Below are 16,587 nucleotides of genomic sequence, written 5' to 3'. Positions count from 1 at the left end.
TCCACATGACAGCAGAACAATGCACATTCAGGACTATACTGGAGGAGGATTGTAACGCTTGGCAAGGACGCGTTTAGTAGGATTCACTCCTTTCTCTTTTTACATATCAAGCAGGGGAATAGGGCCGTGTGCAGGTTGTGATTCCTGACTCGCATGCCCAGGGTTACAACATCATGCACTCAAAAATACCAAAACAAGGCATACTAGATACAAGCTAAAATTGCATCTCATAAATATATATTTGTTTTGCATCAACGTTAAGTGTAGGTTGTTGTGAGAACCATTATACTGCGTTTTATTGGATTATGGGCCCTCTTTTCCTCCCACTGCGTATTTAAATGTTAGACAGTAATCTGACATTCCTATCCAGTGCTTCTATGAGTAATCAGGTTCAATGTCTTGCTCCGGGACAACAACAAAGACAGAATACATGATTGCTTTTGGACACACGGTTGTGTAATGTCCCAGTTAGCGGACAGACTTTCAGCAACATTGTATTTCATTGTAAAAGATCCCCTTTAGCAGCAGCTATTCTTTCTAAATTGTTAAGTTGTAGGATTTTGGCAACAACCAATCAATGCTCTAACGATATGTAACCTGAGTTTCAGCCATAAATCGCTTATTTCCTCAAATAATCTCGCCGATTTAATACAGGATACGATGGTTGGCAAATTCGATTTCCTTTTTCCTGAAAACAACAAGAAACATGTCTGGGGAAAAAAACAAACCTTTCAGAAAAATCTGGCAGGAAGTGCGAGTAAATATTTAATTTAATATTTTTAATATATTTTAATATTAATATTTAATTTTTGTAAATAAATAACTCGCAATTCCTCCAAGTTACGTGTAATATTTATCATATTTACACACACACACTCACGCACGCACGCACACACACACACACACACACACACACACACACACACACACGCACGCACGCACACCATGGCCATAGGGAAATATCTGGTTCATAATAATAATAATCCATGATATTTTTATAGAGCTTTTCCTGGTGCTCAAAGACACTTTACCGGCAAATAAAGGAAATAATGACATAATAAAATTTACAAAAAGGCTATAAAAAAGTGAAAGAGGGAGGGGAAGGAGCAGAGGGGATAAAATGTCTCCTTTGCCATTTATACCGACTTTGCCCTTATACGGTCATCGTGCTGCTCCGTGCTAACGGACTCCGTTAGTCTTCATCGCTAACTCCTTGCAAGGACATCACAATGCGCCACTTTGCCCAGAACCATGAGAGACGACTGGGGCTGTTGGACGCCTCGTGTTTCTCTCAGATTATGCGCTTCATCCCTGACAGGCCCTTGATGTTCCTTATGTCTACTAATCAAAATGCATTACCTCATTCGACTGAATATTGTTATGACGGAGCAACGGAGAACTACAAACACACGGCGCTGTAAGTCCCTGACTGACTGGACTATTACCATCTGTCTTTGTGAAGTGACTGGCCCTTGCTCATAGAGGCATTGGACGAGTGTGCTGTGGGAAGGACAGAGGCAGCTTCCGAATGAAGCCTTGATCATCACAAATGCATATCAACAGACATGTGTTGTGGAGGCGCTGCTTTGTATGCAGGAGGCAACTTCTCTGGTAATCAGGAAGAACAAACTTAACCAAGCTTTTAATTATTGTTTGTGTAGCTGTCTGATCCCATTCAAATCACTCGGCGGGATATGCACAACACAAAGGCATATAAGTGGCATATTAAAGGGGATTTTGCACTATATCCTCTCAAAATAGAACTGGAGGACTCCGGAAGAATATAGTTAACAAAGCAATTAAGACCTTATCATCATAAACTCTCTGTAAATGTTTGCCGTTGAGGCAGGATGAAAGTTTTCCCGAGCACAACCAAGGCCAGAATTGGTTCTTCCTTCCCTCAAAAACCACCGCTGAGGAGCCCTTTACAAGTCGCTTAACATCTTCCGAGTATCCCTGACTGCATTATTTTTGGACAACGTAATCATTAGATCTTAAACAAGTGCAATTCTACTTTCAAGATATGTCAGTTCCACTGTGTCACATACTGTGCCCCATTATCCTCTTGTTAACAGCAGAAAATACACACATAGGCCTGACATGTGAATTTAAAGCATCTCTGCCAATCACCACAGCCACTGGCCTTTACGTCGAATGGCAGCCCTCTGTGTAACAGCTGACTTTCACTGGGTGATGTGGCCTCAACCTAATATGATATGATGGCAGAAAGAAGTTGCTAATTTAAAACATCCAGCAGACACACATCATTCATTTGGAGTAGGACTGTGCGATTATGGCAGAAATCATAATCACGAATATTAAATACGATTATTCATTGACTTTGAAAACATCAATTTATTGAAGTTTAAAACAAATCATTTGAACAGTATCTTTTCAACTGTTGATTACCCTCGGCGTATAATTCAACTGAAAAACCAATACAAAAATAAATTAAATAAATGATACATTTATATTGACTTTTAAATAAATAATATCAAAAATAATGAATGCCCATAAACAAGATTAACAAATATTTTGGAGCGTACTTCAACAAGCTACTAAATATATAAATACTAATCAATTAGACCAACAATGAATTGGATCACATATGTCACAACCTAGCAAAGCTAAATAATTGTTTTTTTCGATTATGTTGTTTTCGGAATTGTGGCGGGCCAAAATAGTAATTGCGATTACAATACGATTAATTGCACAGCCCTAATTTAGAGTCATTTGGCCACCTGGTGAATGTCAGTCAACTTACACTTTACTTTTTGCTCGGTTTTGTTTTCCACCAACTCCTGACGGAAATATCCTGCGTTATTAATAATAATATCCTGTTAGTCGCTTATTGAGATGCTCAGTGCTCAGTAGGTACTTAGTAGTGACCCGAAACCATAACGCTTGACACCTAAACCACTGTAAATCACAGGTGTGTTAAAGCTCTGTATGCTCAACAGGTGCTGCAGATTCATGTGATCCTTTTTTCTACCAGCAATTACTTTTTACACTTCCATTTGGCCCAGTATTATTTATCCTCCTTTTAAAGAAAAAACATATTAAACACTGTTTTAGTTGCATCCAATATCTGTATTGCAAACCCCTGCTTTTTGCACTGCTCTGTCACACGTGAAAAAGACATTTGACCACTGTTTCATTTCTGAATTCTGCCTGTGGCTGTGAGGCCTTGGGAAACCTGATGTAAGCTGTACCGTGCATGAAATACAGCTGAAGTCGAACGATTATGGGCCAGAATTCCTTCCAGGCATATGAGTGGCAGATCAACGACTCTTGTTATCCCTGTTAAAGGAGACATCGCCCATTAAGTGAACAAGATATTCTGTGCTATTCCCCTCAAGTGGTGCAGTTGAATCCCTTTTCGCTGACTAAGAGGAAATATAATCTGGCATATTTCAAGTCGATGGACACTTTTGTCTCATATCATTGTCATTTCATATTAGATTATTTTTTTGGAAGTGCAGATCTTCTTCCATTTGAAAGTAACATGTTTGGATGGAAAAGGAAATCTGGGTTTGGCAGTGGGCTCACGTGCGTTCCCCTGAGGCTGTGGATTAATCCAGTATTCTACTTTATGTGCATCTTTTTTGGCTTCCGCTGTTCCTTTTTGAGGATGACATTTACAAGGAGAATTGATTAACAGACGAGTGTGTGATTTAAATTCTTTAGCAGTTCCAGTGTGTCAGAAAAAGCCCTGGTCGAACTGGACTATGGGGACGTTTTAGACACGAATGAGAATACATACACACACACATTGAGATGCACACACACATTCCTACAGACCAAGTCCTGCTGAGAGACCTGCACCACACTGAGCCAAAAAGGCTGGCCACCTTTTTTCAGAAAGACCCCCCCAGCAGACCCACTCTCCTGCCTGCTCGAGTACATGAACATTTGAAAAGATGAATTATACACACCTGCTCATTTGACATGCCAAATATACACGCCTTATGCGGCGGTACAAGAGCTTTCTTGGCGGTACACCTGTTCCCCAATGTGACGAGGCATTTGTGAATCATTCCGCCTGAATGTATTATTGATGCATTTCATCTTTCATGTCGCTCAATGTTTGACCTCTCACGGCAGGCTTCGCAGGCGGGGTGTATCGTAGAATGTACTCTTTGATTAGTCAGTGTTTTAATGGCGTTGGTAGTGATTCAAGAGGGGAAGGGTATTGATTCAAGGTTGAGCGAGGTGTAATTTTGTGCTATTATTGCACTTACAAGACTGTCAGTCACATGAACTCGCAGGTGCTCTCCAATGATCTAAGAGCAACGAATGGATTCGAGACAAGGCAAGAGAGAATCGCATAGGATACATGGAACGGCATAATGGAAGTGTTTCCATCCTTTTAAAGCACTTATTTAAAAGCACAGACGGTCCATTAAACATTGGATATTGGGCAAAACCTCGTCTGTCACACGCTGCACTCTAAAAACGAATTCAGGCGACCTTTCACCTCCACTTAATTAAATGCATGGTTGCAAGATAAAAATGTGAGTTAATTGATTTAGATACACATTATAAGTTGCAAACATTCATTTATAAGTTTGAACTCTGATTTCTGCGTTAATTGACTTAAAACTAAATTCAAGTTGTAGTAAGTAATGCAATTGGCTTGATAACTTAATCGTTCTACACCTTGAGTTAAGGATTTCAAGTCCACTCCCACTTAACATGCCTGGACAAGTTCCGACAGTTAAGACAAATAGAAATATACAAAGGACATTTTAAGGTGAGTGTCATCTTCTGTCATTCAGATACAGATAGCCTTGTAGTTGCACTGTATGGGCAAATTGCTGTTTGACCAAAATTAGAAGCCTTTGAACTGTGAATAGTTCTGTGAGAGGATACAAAGTAGTAGAGGCTACTGTGAGAGTACAAATACTTTGGTTACTATTGTGATATCGCTTTTTATTCAAAATGAATCTCGTGAAGCAGATCAAGGATGCTTCTTGAGGTAGGATCGTTATTTAGAGTTGTCATTGAAATGCAAGTTGTTGGCAGCCACCCATTCAGAATATATTCATTTAGGTCATTTATCTTTTTTTCCTTTTTCAAAAATAGCACAATACAATTGAAGTACGCAGAGAACTATAGCCATCCGCTGCCTTGTCGTGTGCCTTGGAGAAAAGGAAGAGGAGTTTAGCGACGTAATTAAAAATCTTGAAATAAAATAAAATCCATGGCACAGGACAAAAGCACTGCTCTCTGTCAGTTACATTTTGAAGCATATTGCACTTTTGGCCACACCCCAAACAATAATATCTTAGCAACGTTCAGCATGGATAGGTGTTGACAGCAATGGCATGGGAAAAGGATTGTGTACAATTTGAAAAGTGGCTTCTGCTCTTCACTTAACCAGTTCAAGTATTGTATGGAACCTGCAAAAAAGATGAGAAGATACACTAAAACTTGCACGGTTGTGATTGACAACATCTGTCCACATGCATTGAAACACTAGGCAAAGTACTCAAAAGCACCTCTGTGTGCCTTCAGGCCCACATTGCCATGACGACACACACATGCAGACTCAATAGGTGAAAACAATACCAGCGTTGCTTTAGCAGCTGGTAATAATGGCTCTGAATTAGCTAAGAGTGACAGTTTAAAAAGTATGGATTACCTAATTCATTATCTCTTATGCGCTAACCTATTATTTAATGTGCTTCAAAAGGACATGAATATCGCCTTCATCAGTGACCGGTCAACCCAGGATCTGACCATACGATGGCAACCACCGTGGTCGAGGGAAACAAATGAATGAGCAAGCATTCTGCGTTAAATGTGTGTATACTAGGGCTGTCAAACGATTAAAATGTTTAATCAGATTAATCACAGCTTAAACATTTATTAATCATGATTAATCACCATTCGAACTATGTACAAAATATGTATATGCCATTCATTTATGTATATTGTTGTGGGAATGGAAAGAGGGGGGAGTCTCCCTCCGCAGCCGGTTGGCGTAGTTTTGCCACAATCCCGTTGTACAGACCGACGTTAACAGCAGCCCTGTCTGTGCACACGGAGACCGACTCTGTCGTCCGGTGATCTAACCGCCTTCTGGAAAAGCTTCACAAGTACGTCGGTACCCAAATGCGCTTTGTGACACAAGTGACGGTACGCATTTCAGATTATGCACATAACCTACGTACCAGTTATGTGCACCCCTGTACTACAGCAACATTGTTCTCCGTCCGGACTTCCTGCAACAACACCACGCCGTTATCAAAGATGTTCTATTGAGAAGACGATCACTACGTGACAAAGGTTTTCAAAACCGTGGCTACTGAAATCAATCTGACTAACTGCTGTCTGTGCAATTTACTCCGCGCGAGTTGGCAGACTTTATTTTGCTTACTTTAACATCATTTTTCATGGTGGGGCTAAGCCATTTCTTGGTATGGGTGTAGCCTACCCCAGCCATACCCTGGCGCTGCCACTGGTGGCATGTATGGGGCGGGCCATTCTACACATGTGGTAAATGCGTTAAATAATTCAAAAAATTAATTACCGCCGTTAACGCAATAATTTTGACAGAACTAGTTTATACTGTTTTAAATAATGACTGTCGGCAGTGCAAACATCTGTGTTACATATTTTGTAAAATGGATGTGTGTGATCTGCAGACTGGTGGCCATTGAGTTTGTTTCTGTAGTTTTACAACAACTTTACAGATTTGTCATATTTGGCACTGGTTTTAAATATGCAAAGGCCTCTAACTTCGATGTGATGGCAGCATGTATTTGCTGTGTCCCCATGTCCCATGGTAATATGGCTAATGTGTTTATTTATTATTTGTGGGGCAATTTAAATTTGTGTTATTTATCTTTTTTTTCAAGATTGAAATGAAGCTCAGCGCAAGTTCTTTCAGGAAGACTGGGTGTATATACAGTAGATTCACTCCGCAGCTACATATAATCAGCTCATCACAGGCGTTCTCTTTAACTTATTACATTTCACCTCATTCTCCAGCAGCCAATCAACGTGCTGCAGCCAAACTATAAAATGGTTCTCCTCTCTCCTGCAGTCAGCTGTGATTTCAGGTGTTCATGCACCTTATCATATGGCATGTGTTCAAACAAAATGAATTCTCTCCTGATTGAAACATCATGTGTTGAAATAAACAACTGCAGTTCAAAATAAAAAGTGAATTGCCTAATATTTTTGTTGTGGAATCAATTAATTTCTTTCTTTAAAGGCAAAAACATGACAAAAAATGAGAAAAAAAACTATTGAATACAATATATTTGGAGCAACTTAATTTATAAATGGTTGTCAACTTAAAAACGTGTGTTCACAATGATGGCAATTAAGTACATACAACTTAAAATCCCTTTTAAATCATGTGGTAAAACTAGTCGGAACAACTTAATCTTTTGAGTAATCAACTTCAAAACTTGTGTTTATGCTACCAATTATTAAGTAAGTGGTAATTAAAAACACCTCTGATTATAGAGCAGGGGTGTCAAACTCAAGGCCCGGGGGCCAAATCTGGCCCGCGACTTCATTTCATGTGGCCCGCAAGAGCTTGCAAAGAATATAATATGTTTATTATACGGTTACATGCCACTTTACAGAAGCAGGTTGCCCATAAACTACATGTCCCACAATGCATCTGGTTTTGTGACATGTACTGAAGAGACTCACAATTATTTGCTCTGGACTTCTGCTTTCAGGCGTAGTTAATTACTAAGTTATTATCCTATCCGATAATAATCAAATTCAGAGGCAATAATGTAATATATAATACATTATATATATTATATATTTATATATGTATATTTATAGTTACAACCGGCCCTTTGAGTGCAACCATAATGTTAATGTGGCCCGCGATGAAATTGAGTTTGACACCCCTGTTGTAGAGGAAAAGCCTTCTCCCCTAACTCAAATAACTTTGTTGCTTTAAGGCAGGGGTTCTCAAAGTGAGGGCCAATTTAGGTACCCAATATTTGATTGAGGGCCGCCCAAGAAAAAACGGAACACAAAATAATTCCAAAATAAATCCTTTCTTTATTGTACTAACCAATTACCGCAACTCGCGAGATGCCTAGTTGCCATGCAACCAGGAGTCTAGCAAACTTTCCACAAGCTGTCATTCATAATTTAGGAATGACAACCCAGGTGGCGCAGTTTTACCATTCTTAAGCCACTTAACCCTGTTTTCTTAAATCACCTTTTAAATGTATTTCTTCTAACATGGCACCCCATGTGTTAAATATCAAAATGTTCAGGACAATCTCTGGTCTTGCTATATATGCATATTGCTCACCTTAGAGCACTGTTTGATGAGATAAGTAGCTCAAAAGCTTAAAATGTGACATCCGATTTTTGGAAAATCTTCAAAACTCTTGTGAAAACACAAATGTACTCATTTGATCGAATTGTTTTGGTGTTTTAGATTTGGTTACCAAAGTCATAGGATCACAAAAGCAGTGAAATATTTGAATTACACTGTATATAAATGTGTTATTCATGTCTAAAATAAAAAAAAAAAATTCAAATTTTGAGTAAAATAGGTGTTTATCACTCTACTTTCACCACAGCAGGGACTGAGATACATTAGGACTGAATAATGACTTCATATTACATACCAAGGTTCATGTGATGTGTACAAATACAAATTGAGCATTCAACCTTTTTTTTCAACCAACAATTTATTATAAATATGTTTTTTTCAACCAACTATTTATATAAATATAAGAAACTGGAAAATCTCACTATTTACAATATTGAACATCAGAACTTTCAACCAACTATTCATTATAAATGTCAAGACAGTGTCAAGGTCTTTGTCTGTCTTCCAAGACAGTGGGTCTGGCTGCTGTGCAGGTGGGGGTGATGGTGCATGGGCTGCTGTGTAGGTGGGGTGTACAAGTGCTATACGAGACCTCCATGAGACCTCCTTTCTGGCTGGGTTGAAGGTGATGGCTGTGGTGGAGCCTTTGTGCTGAGGTGTATCTTGACCTGGTGGCAGCTGCAGATGGAGGTGGAGGCAGCTGTAGTGATGCTGGTCTGCTGGTCCTTGGTGGTGATGGCTCTGGTAAAGGCCCTTGAGCCACAGTAGATCTTGACCTGGGGGCTGGCACAGATGGATGTTGTGGCTGCTGGATGAACGCCGCCTGTGTAGGACAATAATTACAACTAATTTAATTGAAATAAAGTTCAAGTAAAATGTTGCTCAAGCACAAATAACAATGCACACATACAAATAAAGTTTGGGAGGTTGCAGAAGGAGTGTCTCTCTCTCTCTCTCTCTCTCTCTCTCTCAGACACACACACACACACACACACACACACACACACACACACACACACACACACACACACACACACACACACACACACACACACACACACACACACACACACACACACACACACACAGGTATTTCCAGTTACTTTACATTCAGTATAAAATCACAGACACACATATAGATAGGCTACATCTGATTACAAAGTCTCATCTGTACAGGACGGTAAACTAATAACAGGCACACATATAAATAAATCTATGACAAAGTCTCATCTGTACAGAACAGTATGATAAAATAATCGATGGCAAAAAAATGTCACTGTAAATGTCTCCGTTGTGGGACGAATAAATGATTAATTTAATCATCTACACATGTAATCTCACTTTTACACACCAACATAACGTTAACACAGAGTAAACGTTTGCTAATGGAGAGTCTATTTTGTCCCAATAAAAAGTTCATGACTATCGATACAAAATATATATCAATAAACCTATTGTTCATTTTTGCGGTATTCCCCACACATTGCCAGTACACTATTACTGTAATATTTACACTTACCCATGTCCAAATGGATCCTTGTTGTTGTCTTTGTATTCTTCTTCTTCAGAAGAGTCGAAGACTTCAGGTTCTGAGGCTCTATCCTCACTGCTGCTAGCGAAAAAAATCTCTAGCGAAGTCGGCAACTGTAAAGTTTTTTTTAGCCATTTTCTCTGTCTCTCTCTCTCTCCTCACAGACGTAAACTGATGGGAGACACGTGGTTTATGTTTTTTTTACTTGGTGGGTAGGCCCTTAGTGATTTCTCGATGTCCATTGGTCATTTGAGACCATGATGGCTGCCGGCCGAGATTTCCTTGACGGACACACAAATCCACCAATCCCACACAGTGTAAAGTCAAGCTGTTTGAGCGGCCATATTGGCTGCTGTGCTCTGGTTACAGTCTCACAGGAGATACCGCTGGAAAGCTACTCTTCCAGCGATTCCGCGGATATCTGAATCATATTTCTACTCCTTATAATCGAAAATATATGATTAGTTACGTAAAATTATGCGCACTCCAGAGGGTTAAATTCCATTCTAATTCTTTCTAGATACAACCATGGAGGATTAAAATATAACGCATGCATTTCAGCGTGTCACATTAACTATCGCGGGCCGCCAGAAACATTTCCGAGGGCCGCCATTGGCCCGCGGGCCGCACTTTGAGAACCCCTGCTTTAAGGCAAGGCAGGGCAAGGCAAGGCAAGTTTATTTATATAGCACATTTCAACACAAGGCAATTCAAATTGCTTTACAAAAAATGAAAGACATTAAGCATTAAAAAAGAAAAGCTAATAGCAGCAGCGTTCTGAATCAGAAATATTTAAGACAATTTCATTAATAGTTGTCTTAACTCAATAAACATAGATGCAAACTGTTGCATTGATTTTCTTTGTTGAGCCAAGGCATTTGTTTTTAGAGTGCGTTAGCCATTGTATGAAGAACTGTCTGTCGATAACTTGTAAAGCGGGTAGGAGGCCTTTTAAAACATCACTCGCTGACAGATATATTTAACCAACACATCTTCTGTGTGTACTGTAACTTAATTCCTGCCGCTCCTCTCCCGTCCCCTTTTTCTCATGACTCTGTAATATATTCCCACCGTCTGCCTCTGCCTCCTCACATTCATTTTAAAGTCATTATCACCCTCACAAGGAGGCATGGCACCCACCGAGATGGAGACCGCCAAGGCACACAATTGAAAGGTCACACAGCAGGGGAGATGGAGGGGGGGATGGAGGGGGGTAGACAGGATGTGCAATATTGCATCACGCAGCTGGCATCCAAAAAGCACAATCGGAAGGGGAAAATAGTCTTTATAGGTCAATAGGCATGATTGAAGTTGATAATGAGAAAGTAGCCGGATGGGGAAATGGATCCAGAGGGATGAAGGTGGCAGATGGTCATTAAAACATCTGCCCTGCATATATACTCAGGGATTGAAGATGAGGTGCAGCTGATGAGGTGAGGCGGGATACGTCAACAGTGATGGCTTGTGGACAGGTGAGGAACTGCAGGGGAGGATAATGTAAAAAACAATTGTTGTGTACGATAATAGGAAAGTTCATTTTTTGTACCATAAATGTAACAAATGGGCCGAAAAGCAAGTCGAGGTGATTTTGTTTAGTTGCATTGTTTTCAGATATTTATTAAAGCTTTATGATTTTATAGACGCTTCAGATCAGTCGCCTTTTTTAAACGTACAATTTCTTTTCACCACTCTTTTAATGATAGCATGTATTGTGTCTTGTGGCCTGCTTCATCCTTGAAAATGACTAAAACAAAATAAGTTCTAATTTCCATTTATATGTCACATCCACATTATTTTGTTATGATAGACACCTTGGCATTTATGCGTGCCTTGTCTTATTATACGCACAACCTCAAGTCTATGTTTTTGTTTACAAAAATAAAATAGGATCATGCCATGTGTCTTAATACACATGTGGCATGTTATTTTGTTGTAAACTTAAAGGGCCCATGTCATGGCCATTTCTACTAATCATAATTCCATTGTTGAGGTCTACTAAAATACATTTATATTGTGCAATTTTCCAAACTCACATTGGTTTCTCATACAGCATCTCTGTATAGTATGTGTATTCACTCTCTGTCCTAAACGGCTTGTTGGAGCTCCTGCCCCCCCCCTCCCTGTGAGCCCAGTGTGCTCTGATTGGTCGGGACATTGAGAGGCTCGTTGCTGCGATCTGCTGCGAGGAGCGGACAGGCTTCCGTGTCGGCGATACAGCAAGAAGAAGCGAAACTCATCCTGAGCACACACAAACACTCACAGCCGAAGTAAAAACAATAAGTGTGGCTTGATATTGAGTAAGAAAAAGTGAGCATGGGTCTGCGGAGAGCATTTCTCCGCGATCCCAATGTAGTAGCCCGAAAAACATGTACCCATTTAAATAGTCGTGGTAGATACCTTGTTTGTTTTAAACATCATAAATACACAAACAACTATGAATACTTACAAGTTGTGTACCCGAATCAACCGCTGGTCCAAACAAAGTAGGAACAGCATTGTTCTTCAGTGCCCTACGCTGTACATATCCGGCATGAATCGCTGACAGATTTGGGAAGCTTTGTTTCGTGAAATGCTGGCAGAGGGTGTGGCCTCTGGGTATCCCCACGTCAGAGTAACCAGGAAGTAAACAATGGAAAATGAGAAATCTCCAACGAGGCGTTTTGGGGCAGCATAGACTGTGTTAGAGGTTTTTTTACTCGCTACAGGGTGTACTTTGAGGGTTTTTTACTCTGCAGACCGTTTACATGCATAAAAACCTTCATAACACACAAGGGGACGGGTAATAACCGGAAAAGCATGACATGGGACCTTTAAACATATGCAGACTGTAAAAGGAGCGAAAGGGTTCTCTCTATTGGCCCTACAGTATGCATATCAGATTATGGATACTACTGTAGTACGGATTGTTGCTTTAAGTCACAACCCTTACACCATGAGTTCATTTAGATTTAGAAAGGCAATATAAAGATTACATTTAACACGAAACCTCTGTGTAGTGTAAATATCTGAGAGAACCAGGGGAACTGCCACAAGCCATGCATCTGATATTGAACCATTAGAACAAAGGGCCATCGTTCGAGGGTTGATTAGATTTGAGATTCTATACAGATGAAATTATAGATCATCAAATACAGTTTATGAACAGCAAGCACATCGATTTCCGTTATGGAAAGCACTAATCTAGACTCGTGTGAGTGGGCGTCTGTTGCTCTGCATACAATGCCGCTCTTCGTTGGTGAAAAGTAAAGACATTAGGGAATCATAATGATTTACCTCTCGCTGCTAAATGAATGAAAGTCATGCAGCTAAATAGAAAGTGTCAAAAATGTTGTTGCTAGCTGCTAAATGGCCAGCTCCAGAACGTTTACAGCGCTCCCTAAACGGCCTATGTGGATTGCGGGCGTTTGCTAGTCAATATGATACATGTTAAACTAGCTTAAAGAAAGGAAAATGTTGAAAGCACAAAAAGAGACAGTCTTACAAAGTGACAGACGTGCATTACCGGCACGATTGAATAAAGCGAGAGAGAAAAAATAAGGTTCAATCCATTTACGCTTGTACAGATCTGCTTCCACTTTGCTAAATGCAATTAGACCCATACACTCTGTCCAAGTGACACCCCGAGGCCTTTTAAGAAGTCAGCACAAATAGATCTCTGCACTAAAAGACGAGGGAGGAGGAGGGGGTTAAGGTATAGATGGAGGAGGGCTGAACACTTTTCCTCAGAGGAATCAGCAATGTTTACCCCCACAACGGGAACCAGGGAGAGTGGAAACCGGAGCAAGAGAAGAGGTTATAAATCATACTTTACCTCGCTGCATCTTCGCCCCCTCTCCATTGTTTGAATCAGCCCCTGCATGGTGGTGGGTTTAGGGAAGGGTCCTACTGAGAAGTGTTGTGATGCTATCTCCTCAAGGTCCTCGTGAGATCAAACGCAAAGCCTTGGAGTGGCGAGCAAACATTTCTTAGTTTTTATCCCTTCTAGCCCGGTCTTGTTTTTCTACCTTTCCCCCCACCCCCAATACACTGTGATCTCACTTTGTCACAGACGCTTTTGCTGTCGCCAAGCGCTTCGGTTTGGCTAACCCAACTGAGACTGTAGCAAACTCTCTGTTTCAATGCTTTTTGATGCTTCAAGGCACTGATGTTTACTCACTCCAACACTACATCCAGCACTGCATCATGCACATCAAACGTGTGTGTGTGTGTGTGTGTGTGTGTGTGTGTGTGTGTGTGTCTGTTGCTAAAGCAGCATCCCTCTCCTCATCCTTTTGGACCTGTCTGCTGCTTTCGACACTGTGAAACGACTCACCTCATACCTCAAAGACTATACCTACAGGGTAACTTAGAGAGGGTCCGAGTCCGACCCTTGTCAATTAACTACAGGGGTCCCTCAGGGCTCTGTTCTTGGTCCCCTCCTCTTCTCCTTGTACACAAACTCGCTCGGATCAGTCATTAGCCCGCATGGTTTTTCATACCACTGCTACGCTGATGACACCCAACTAATTCTGTCCTTTCCCCGCTCAGAGACCCAGGTCGTCGCACGCATCTCTGCTTGTCTAGCTGACATCTGTGTGTGTGTGTGTGTTGTGTGTGGTGTGTGTGTGTGTGTGTGTGTGTGTGTGTGTGTGGTGTGTGTGTGTGTGTGTGTGTGTGTGTGTGTGTGTGTGTGTGTGTGTGTGTGTGTGTGTGTGTGTGTGTGTGTGTGTGTGTGTGTGTGTGTGTGTGTGTGTGTGTGTGTGTGTGTGTTGGGTGGGTGGGTGGGTGGGTGGGTGTGTGTGTCTGGCCTAGCACTATACTTGTGGGGACCTAAATCTGTTTACACAGTCACGTGTGGTGACTCGCCACCCTTATGGGGACAAAGTGGAGGTCCCCATAAGGGGAATCATTAATTTTAGGATGAAGACTTGGTTAGGGTTAGGGTAAGGTTAAGGGTAAGGGTTAGGCATGTGTTGGTTATGGTTAAGGTTAGGATAAGTCTCCAGGAAATGCATGTAAGTCAATGTAATATCCCCTGAAGTGAGTGTCTGTCATAGTAGTGAGCGCATGGCGGTGAGAGAAAGGGGGACTCTAGAGAGGAAGTTGCACGACATCTGTAACACCAATGCTGTGATCCAGATCACAAGGTGGACCCGGCTCCAGCTGGAGTCACTGCAAATGTTGTTGGACTGGTATGAAGTCACAGAGAAATGGTGGTTTGAAGGTGTCTTGCTTCTGTATTTGGATATTTTTGCAGATAAAACAGGATGTTTTGGCAGAGCACGGTCTCCACGCTGTGCCAGCACAGCAGGAACGTCTAGCTGGAGCCCCATTTTGTTATAAAGCAATTATGTCAAGTGTGTATGTACTCCTTAATCCAATCACAATTATGAAGGTTGGGGGAGAAATCTGCTAAGCTTACCCGTGCCCTTGCAAAATACCGCCTGGGGAAAGATACTTTACTGGTTTAAGTTGGAGTTTTACTTTTTTTTTATGCAGTTAGATATTTTTGTATGCAAAATAGGATGATTATACTACGGTGGCCGGCAGGTGCAAATGCGGAACAACGGCCCAAAACGCATACATTAGCTGGAACCAGCTGCAAATCCTGAAATTAAAAACAAACAAATCCTGAAAACAAATACAACAGAAACACGCTGCATTTACAGAAATTATGCAAACTAAATACAACACACAAACCCCGAAAACAAACGCAACAAAAAAACTTCCAAAGCACGTACAAATCCCAAAACACATATAAAAAAAAAAAATTCCGGAAGTGCTCCAGGTCTCTAGGGGGCGCGCTACGTGGAACAGATTGATGTGCAGGAGTATGACAAAAGTGCTGTTGCCAGTTTAGAACCCAATGTTTTAAAAAAACAGGAAGAGGATCGACATCCTTTTGTAAATATTAGACCCTCCAGAAAAACGCGGGCTAAAATCCTTGATTATGTGGGCTAAAATCCTTGATTATGCGATCAAACATGCAGGGTTTTGTGATTTTATGCGGTGAAGTTGCGAAATATGTGAAAAGTTGCGAAATATGCGGAGAAAATAAATATTGGGCTGTCTTATTTATTTATTCTCTCTCACACACAACCTGCCACTAACGTTAAACCCCTTTACTATTCAATTAAACACATTCAATGTTTATTTATTGTAAAATAAATTGGGCTATTTTAATCATCTGGAGGGTCTAAAATATGACTGTCATGCATATATTATGTATTTGAAAATAATTATTCAACTGTCTTCTCACTGCAGCAACTACACAAATGTGTATGCACTTATCATTATTGATAGCCAGTCTGAGCCAGAAGACAACATGGAGCAAAGGTATTAATTGTTACTATTACCACTTAATTTGTCTATTCTACACTGTAAATCTTATTACTAGCTTCATCATTTAATATTACAATACATCACTTTGTCTTTCCCAGCACAGAATACCTGACTGCGGCACACATTGTTGCAGAACTCTCTGCAAAAATAACAAATACATCTTGCAGCAGGTTCAATATTAATAGAGCCAGTGTGTGGGATGGAGCAATCCGCGGCTTCAAAGGTGCCTCATTTCGACCCCTCTCATGAGATGTCAGTTAAGTTCACTGATGATGAGGGACAAACTGAGGATGGAGTGGACACTGGTGGTCCCAAGCGTGAGTTCCTGACCCTCCTTATGGAATGCCTGAGAATGCGAAGAAAACATCACGTCAGCAACTGTTTGTGCCCCAATGGCGGTGTGACTTTCCCA

The 16,587-nt window shown here is 40.8% G+C and overlaps 1 long non-coding RNA gene across 1 annotated transcript in view; it reads left to right on the top strand.

Moving 5' to 3' along the window:
* Positions 1-16,359, top strand: part of LOC139433012 (uncharacterized) — a 32,758-nt gene extending 16,399 nt beyond the window's left edge. The window contains exons 2-3 of the long non-coding RNA XR_011642578.1: positions 16,098-16,169; positions 16,274-16,359. This is a non-coding gene — a long non-coding RNA (uncharacterized lncRNA). The remainder of the gene's footprint in view (positions 1-16,097; positions 16,170-16,273) is intronic.
* The last annotated feature ends 228 nt before the right edge of the window (positions 16,360-16,587 follow it).

Source organism: Pseudochaenichthys georgianus, chromosome 23 (assembly GCF_902827115.2).
Source record: "Pseudochaenichthys georgianus chromosome 23, fPseGeo1.2, whole genome shotgun sequence".
Classification (NCBI taxonomy): domain Eukaryota; kingdom Metazoa; phylum Chordata; class Actinopteri; order Perciformes; family Channichthyidae; genus Pseudochaenichthys; species Pseudochaenichthys georgianus.
Note: the sequence above shows the minus strand (reverse complement) of the source record. Positions and strands in the feature narration are given on the sequence as shown.